This window comes from Hyperolius riggenbachi, chromosome 4 (genome assembly GCF_040937935.1).
Source record: "Hyperolius riggenbachi isolate aHypRig1 chromosome 4, aHypRig1.pri, whole genome shotgun sequence".
Taxonomy (NCBI): domain Eukaryota; kingdom Metazoa; phylum Chordata; class Amphibia; order Anura; family Hyperoliidae; genus Hyperolius; species Hyperolius riggenbachi.
This window is the reverse complement of record NC_090649.1, coordinates 14,117,392-14,126,441: the sequence shown is the minus strand read 5'-3', so window position 1 is coordinate 14,126,441 and position 9,050 is coordinate 14,117,392.

The window sequence follows — 9,050 nt, the reverse complement described above, 5'->3', positions numbered from 1 at the left end:
CCAGCCCATAATCACATGATCATGTATCTTGTACCCTCTCCCTTCCCTAGTGTATTCTACATGATTGTGTGCTCCTTTCCTATGACAGCCTTGTACTTGTATTACTAGGTCTACCTAACCAGCCCAAATCACATGATCATGTATCTTGTACCCTCTCCCTTCCCTAGTGTAATCTACATGATCCTGTGCTCCTTTCCTATGATCGCCTCATACTTGTATTACTGGGCCTACCTAACCAGCCCAAATCACATGATCATGTATCTTTTACCATCTCCCTTCTCTAATGTATTCTACATGATTGTGTGCTCCTTTCCTATGACCGCCTCGTACTTGTATTACTAGGTCTACCTAACCAGCCCCAAATCACATGATCATGTATCTTGTACCCGCTCCCTTCCCTAGTGTATTCTACATGATCGTGTGCTCCTTTCCTATGACCACCTGTACTTGTATTACTGGGCCTACCTAACCAGCCCATAATCACATGATCATGTATCTTGTACCCTCTCCCTTCCCTAGTGTATTCTACATGATCATGTGCTCATTTCCTATGACAGCCTCATACTTGTATTACTGGAACTACCTAACCAGCCCATATTGCATGATCATGTATTTTGTACCCTCTCCCTTCCCTAGTGTATTGTACATGATCCTGTGCTCCTTTCCTATGACCACCTTGTACTTGTATTACCGGAACTACCTAACCACCCCAAATCACATGATCATGTATCTTGTACCCTCTCCCTTCCCTAGTGCATTCTACAGGATCGTGTTCTCCTTTCCTATGACAGCCTCGTACTTGTATTACTAGGTCTACCTAACCAGCCCAAATCACATGATCATATATCTTGTACCCTCTCCCTTCCCCAGTGTATTCTACATGATCGTGTGCTCCTTTCCTATGACAGCCTCGTACTTGTATTACTAGGTCTACCTAACCAGCCCAAATCACATGATCATGTATCTTGTACCCTCTCCCTTCCCTAGCGTATTCTACATGATCGTGTGCTCCTTTCCTAAGACAGTCTCGTACTTGTATAACTAGGTCTACCTAACCAGCCCCAAATCACATGATCATGTATCTTGTACCCTCTCCCTTCCCTAGTGTATTCTACATGATCGTGTGCTCCTTTCCTATGACAGCCTCGTACTTGTATTACTGGGCCTACCTAACCAGCCCAAATCACATGATCATGTATCTTGTACCCTCTCCCTTCCCTAGTGTATTCTACATGATCGTGTGCTCCTTTCCTATGACAGCCTCGTAGTTGTATTACTGGGCCTACCTAACCAGCCCAAATCACATGATCATGTATCTTGTAGTACCCTCTCCCTTCCCTAGTGTATTCTACATGATCGTGTGCTCCTTTCCAATGACTGCCTCGTACTTGTATTACTGGGCCTACCTAACCAGCCCAAATCACATGATCATGTATCTTGTACCCTCTCCCTTCCCTAGTGTTTTGTACATGATCGTGTTCTCCTTTCCTATGACAGCCTCGTACTTGTATTACCGGACCTACCTAACCAGCCCAAATCACATGATCATGTATCTTGTACCCTCTCCCTTCCCTAGTGTATTCCACATGGTCGTGTGCTCCTTTACTATGACAGCCTCGTACTTGTATTACTAGGTCTACCTAACCAGCCCAAATCACATGATCATGTATCTTGTACCCTCTCCGTTCCCTAGTGTATTCTACATGATCGTGTGCTCCTTTCCAATGACTGCCTCGTACTTGTATTACTGGACCTACCTAACCAGCCCCAAATCACATGATCATGTATCTTGTACCCTCTCTTTTCCCTAGTGTATTCTACATGATCGTGTGCTCCTTTCCTATGACAGCCTTGTACTTGTATTACTGGACCTACCTAACCAGCCCAAATCACATGATCATGTATCTTGTACCCTCTCCCTTCCCTAGTGTATTCTACATGATCGTGTGCTCCTTTCCTATGACAGCCTCGTACTTGTATTACTGGGCCTACCTAACCAGCCCCAAATCACATGATCATGTATCTTGTACCCTCTCCCTTCCCTAGTGTATTCTACATGATCGTGTGCTCCTTTCCTATGACAAACCTGTACTTGTATTACTGGACCTACCTAACCAGCCCAAATCACATGATCATGTATCTTGTACCCTCTCCCTTCCCTAGTGCATTCTACATGACCGTGTGCTCCTTTCCTATGACAGCCTCATACTTGTATTACTGGGCCTATCTAACCAGCCCAAATCACATGATCATGTATCTTGTACCCTCTCCCTTCCCTAGTGTATTCTACATGATCGTGTGCTCCTTTCCTATGACAGCCTTGTACTTGTATTACTGGGCCTACCTAACCAGCCCCAAATCACATGATCATGTATCTTGTACCCTCTCCCTTCCCTAGTGTATTCTACATGATCGTGTGCTCCTTTCCTATGACAGCCTTGTACTTGTATTACTAGGTCTACCTAACCAGCCCAAATCACATGATCGTGTATCTTGTACCCTCTCCCTTCCCTAGTGTATTCTACATGATCGTGTGCTCCTTTCCTATGACAGCCTCGTACTTGTATTACTGGACCTACCTAACCAGCCCCAAATCACATGATCATGTATCTTGTACCCTCTCCCTTTTCTAGTGTATTCTACATGATCGTGTGATCCTTTCCTATGACAGCCTCGTACTTGTATTACTAGTCCTACCTAACCAGCCCAAATCACATGGTTATGTATCTTGTACCCTCTCCCTTCTCTAATGTATTCTACATGATCATGTGCTCCTTTCCTATGACCACCTGTACTTGTATTACTGGGCCTACCTAACCAGCACATAATCACATGATCATGTATCTTGTACCCTCTCCCTTTCCTAGTGTATTCTACATGATCAAGTGCTCCTTTCCTATGACCACCTGTACTTGTATTACTGGACCTACCTAACCAGCCCAAATCACATGATCATGTATCTTGTACCCTCTCCCTTCTCTAATGTATTCTACATCAGTGTTTCTCAACATTTTATTGGTATGTACCCCTTTCGAAACCCTGAACTCACGAAGTACGCCCTAGCATAGTAAACATTATCACAAGTACCCCTTGACAAATATATATTGAATCGTAGTACATGATAATTGGTTCTAAACAATTTACAAACATTTACTATGGCTTTTAATTAGCTGAAATACTAATTTGGCTTTGTTTAAATAAGATTTATAACTTTTCTAAAACTCTAAATTTGTTATTCTTGGTTAAGTATATCAAGCCTGAGTACCCCCTGGAACCATCAGAAGTACCCCCTGGGGTACGCGTACCACATGTTGAGAACCTATGTTCTACATGATCGTGTGCTCCTTTCCTATGACAGCCTCGTACTTGTATTACTGGACCTACCTAACCAGCCCAAATCACATGATCATGTATCTTGTACCCTCTCCCTTCCCTAGTGTATTCTACATGATCGTGTGCTCCTTTCCTATGGCTGCCTTGTACTTGTATTACTGGGCCTACCTAAGCAGCCCAAATCACATGATCATGTATCTTGTACCCTCTCCCTTCCCTAGTGTATTCTACATGATAATGTGCTCCTTTCCTATGACTACCTGTACTTGTATTACTGGGCCTACCTAACCAGCCCAAATCACATGATCATGTATCTTGTACTCTCTCCCTTCCCTAGTGTATTCTACATGATCGTGTGCTCCTTTCCAATGACCACCTTGTACTTGTCTTACCGGACCTACCTTACCAGCCCCAAATCACATGATCATGTATCTTGTACCCTCTCCCTTCCCTAGTGTATTCTACATGATCGTGTGCTCCTTTCCTATGACCACCTGTACTTGTATTACTGGGCCTACCTAACCAGCCCAAATCACATGATCATGTATCTTGTACTCTCTCCCTTCCCTAGTGTATTCTACATGATCGTGTGCTCCTTTCCTATGACAGCCTGTACTTGTATTACTGGGCCTACCTAACCAGCCCCAAATCAGATGATCATGTATCTTGTACCCTCTGCCTTCCCTAGTGTATTCTACATGATCGTGTGCTCCTTTCCTATGACCACCTGTACTTGTATTACTGGACCTACCTAACCAGCCCAAATCACATGATCATGTATCTTGTACCCTCTCCCTTCCCTAGTGTATTCTACATGATCGTGTGCTCCTTTCCTATGGCTGCCTTGTACTTGTATTACTGGGCCTACCTAAGCAGCCTAAATCACATGATCATGTATCTTGTACCCTCTCCCTTCCCTAGTGTATTCTACATGATAATGTGCTCCTTTCCTATGACTACCTGTACTTGTATTACTGGGCCTACCTAACCAGCCCAAATCACATGATCATGTATCTTGTACTCTCTCCCTTCCCTAGTGTATTCTACATGATCGTGTGCTCCTTTCCAATGACCACCTTGTACTTGTCTTACCGGACCTACCTTACCAGCCCCAAATCACATGATCATGTATCTTGTACCCTCTCCCTTCCCTAGTGTATTCTACATGATCGTGTGCTCCTTTCCTATGACCACCTGTACTTGTATTACTGGGCCTACCTAACCAGCCCAAATCACATGATCATGTATCTTGTACTCTCTCCCTTCCCTAGTGTATTCTACATGATCGTGTGCTCCTTTCCTATGACAGCCTGTACTTGTATTACTGGGCCTACCTAACCAGCCCCAAATCACATGATCATGTATCTTGTACCCTCTCCGTTCCCTAGTGTATTCTACATGATCGTGTGCTCCTTTCCTATGACTGCCTCATACCTGTATTACTGGGCCTACCTAACCAGCCCAAATCACATGATCATGTATCTTGTACCCTCTCCCTTCCCTAGTGTATTCTTTTTTTTTTTTTTTTTTTTTTTGTTTTTTTGTTTTTTGTTTTACTGATGTTTATTAAAAGATTTTCTTAACAGAAAGGGAAAAACAAAACACAAAGAGAATACACAGTGTTGGGTAAACATAATAATCATGTCAAGGGCTAACAGCGCCTAACATGGTGAGATCAATAACTGTAGACTAGTTCAGGAACAGTTCATCTCAAGAGCGTTAGTCCAGTTCGGAAAAAGTTCTGACGGCTTGGAGTTGTGGTGAACCTGTAACCATCCAACGATTATACAAATATGTATTCTTGATCATCTTGCAGATTAATTTAAGAAAAGTAGAGCAATTCTAGAGGGCAACTTAAATAACATAATTGAATATTATGCACTGGCACTGTTAGCCTAATCAACACTGAAACTGGGGGCATAACAGTATGGGGGGTCACACCAAAGATCAATGGGTAATGGAGGGAAGGCCTATAGGAGGGGGACGGAAGAGATATACCATTGGCCTTCCGATAGGACTAAGGTCGAAGGTTATGTATATGTATGCAGGGGCTTAAAGGTGTAAGTTTGAGTATTTGGCTCTTTAGTGGTGGGATATTCCTGGCCTGTCTATATGTTGTAGGGGAGTGTGTGTATTCTAGGAGTAGGATTGGTGAGTGTGATTTAGGGGGGCCGTAAGTCGGGAGAGGATAGGGACCAAGGGCTCCAGACTTTGTGAAAACTGGATTCATTGTCTCTTAGTGATGCTGTCATTCTTTCCATCTCTTTGGTCCATTCGATCTTATGTTTGACCTCCGTTAATGTCGGGGGAGCAATGTTTTTCCAGGATGAGGCAATTGATAGACGAGTGGCTGTCAAAATGTGAGTGATTAAGCGTATCGTGTGCCTGGGGGTATCTGGGGGAGGTTTACCAAGGACCATATAGACGGGGTCAAAAGGGATTAAAATCCCAGTTTTTAATTGAATGAGGCGTTGTACTTTAGACCATAGTGGGGAGATCTTTGGGCAAAACCAAAAGATATGTTCCAGGCTTCCCTTTTCATTGCAGCCTCTCCAACACAATTGAGAGGATTCTGGATATATCTTTGAAAGCTTAGCTGGAGTAAGATACCACCGGAACATAACTTTGTATATGTTTTCTCTTATCTGTATGCACATAGAGGAGTGCTTGGCGTTTTCCCATATCTCCTCCCAGTCCTCTAATTGTATAGTTTGAGATAGGGCAGATTCCCATTTGGACATATATGTGTGGGCAGGAGTGATTAGTCCTGATTTAGTATGTAGCAGGGTGTAGATCTGAGAAATCAGACCCTTTTGGTAGCCCTCAGAGTTGCACATATGTTCAAAGGGTGTTAGCGGGGGAACAGAGGAGGAGGGAGAATTCCGCAGTAGGGAGAGGAGGAAGTGCTTTGTTTGGGTATATTCTAATATGTATTGGGGTGAGGATGGTATTTTATCTTTTAGGGAGGACCTAGATTGTAAAAGGCCAGTGAGAGGGTCTTTCCAATTAAGCAGGTTAAAGAAATTGAGGTTGTACCATCTAGACATAAAGTCTCTAGACATTCCAGGGGGGAAAGCAGGGTTGCCTAGAATAGGCATTAATGGGGAGGGGGAAGATCTCAAGTTAGCTGATGTAGCCGTTGATCTCCAGATTTGTACAGTGAATTTTATAGTAGGGAGTAGTTGAGATAAGGGTATTTTAGGAGGGTGATTGGACCAAATCAGGGAGGCAAGGGAGGTTGGGAGTAAAGTAAGTGCCTCGATAAGGCCCCATTTAGTGTGAACTTTAAGTTTGAACCATTCACGTAGCTGGCGGAGATGTGCAGCTTGGTAATAGTATCGGAGGAGGGGTAACCCCAAACCCCCTTGTTCCCTAGGGGAAAGGAGGATTGAGGCTCGTATTCTTGGTCGTTTATGATTCCAGACAAATTTAGCGAAGGCTGCTTGCAAAATTGATAACTGGGAGGCTGGGACTAGTACTGGTAGGGTTTCAAAGAGATAAAGGAGTCTTGGGAGTATGTTCATTTTTACTTCCCTAGTGTATTCTACATGATCGTGTGCTCCTTTCCTATGACAGCCTTGTACTTGTATTACAGGGCCTATCTAACCAGCCCAAATCACATGATCATGTATCTTGTACCCTCTCCCTTCCCTAGTGTATTCTACATGATTGTGTGCTCCTTTTCTATGACAGCCTTGTACTTGTATTACTAGGTCTACCTAACCAGCCCAAATCACATGATCATGTATCTTGTAACCTCTCCCATCCCTAGTGTATTCTACATGATCGTGTGCTCATTTCCTATGACAGCCTCGTACTTGTATTACTGGACCTACCTAACCAGCCCCAAATCACATGATCATGTATCTTGTACCCTCTCTCTTCCCCAGTGTATTCTACATGATCGTGTGATCCTTTCCTATGACAGCCTCATACTTGTATTACTAGGTCTACCTAACCAGCCCAAATCACATGATCATGTATCTTGTACTCTCTCCCTTCTCTAATGTATTCTACATGATCGTGTGCTCCTTTCCTATGACAGCCTTGTACTTGTATTACTGGGCCTACCTAACCAGCACATAATCACATGATCATGTATCTTGTATCCTCTCCCTTCCCTAGTGTATTCTACATGATCGTGTGCTCCTTTCCTATGACCACCTGTACTTGTATTACTGGACCTACCTAACCAGCCCAAATCACATGATCATGTATCTTGTACCCTCTCCCTTCTCTAATGTATTCTACATAATTGTGTGCTCCTTTTCTATGACTACCTGTACTTGTATTTAGAGTTGGGCCGAACCTCCGATTTTAGGTTCGCGAACCTGGTTCGCGAACTTCCGCGGAAGGTTCGGTTCGTGTTAAAGTTCACGAACCGCAATAGACTTCAATGGGGATGCGAACTTTGAAAAAAAAAATAATTATGCTGGCCACAAAAGTGATGGAAAAGATGTTTCAAGGGGTCTAACACCTGGAGGGGGGCATGGCGGAGTGGGATACATGCCAAAAGTCCCGGGGAAAAATCTGGATTTGACGCAAAGCAGCGTTTTAAGGGCAGAAATCACATTGAATGCTAAATGACAGGCCTAAAGTGCTTTCAAACATCTTGCATGTGTATACATCAATCAGGTAGTGTAATTAAGGTACTGCTTCACACTGACACACCAAACTCACCGTGTAACGCACCGCAAACAGCTGTTTGTGTAGTGATGGCCGTGCTGAACTGGTGCGCACCATTGCGAGAGTGCAGGTTTTGGTGGCTTTACAGCCCATATGGTCGCCTGGCTGATGTAGCTGAATGACAGAACAGTGACTGTCTAGCTGATCAAATTTGGTCTGACCACAATGAGGCAACGTCCTTATTATCGTGGGTGTGCCCCCCGAGACACTCATCTAGGCGCCGGTCATTGCTTCATTGTGATACGCAAGCCCCTTCACCACGGCAAGGTAATGATCACGAAGGGGAATGGGCGCATGTACATGCCTTTTCTTTTGTTGTTGCAGCTGCCCGCAGTGCAGCCAGAAAAATTAGGCAGTCATGTACACGCACCAGAAAAATTATTACAGCGGCCGCTGCTAGCAGCGGCCTAAAAAATTCAGCAATCCGCCTGGAGTCCCGGACCCTGTTGGTGGTGGCGGAGAAGGTAGTCAAGCGGCCTGCAGGCAGACATGCTATGTGGAGGGACTGGGAGCGACTTAGTCTTCTTGGGGCAGGCCAGGCAGCCAGTCACACGGCGTGCAGGCAGAGATGCTGTGTGTGCGGGGACTGACTTAGTCTTGGGGCGGGCAGCAGCCCTCCGGGATCCATGCCTCATTCATTTTGATAAAGGTGAGGTACTTAACACTTTTGTGACTTAGGCGACTTCTCTTCTCTGTGACAATGCCTCCAGCTGCGCTGAAGGTCCTTTCTGACAGGACGCTTGCGGCAGGGCAGGAGAGAAGTTGGATGGCAAATTGGGACAGCTCTGGCCACAGGTCAAGCCTGCTCACCTAGTAGTTCAAGGGTTCCTCATCGCTGTTCACAGCAGTGTCTACATCCACACTTAAGGCCAGGTAGTCGGCTACCTGCCGTTCCAGGCATTGGTGGAGAGTGGATCCGGAAGGGCTACGGCGAGGCGTTGGACTAAAGAACGTCCGCATGTCCGACATCACCATGAGATCGCTGGAGCGTCCTGTCTTTGACTGCGTGGACACGGGAGGAGGATTAGTGG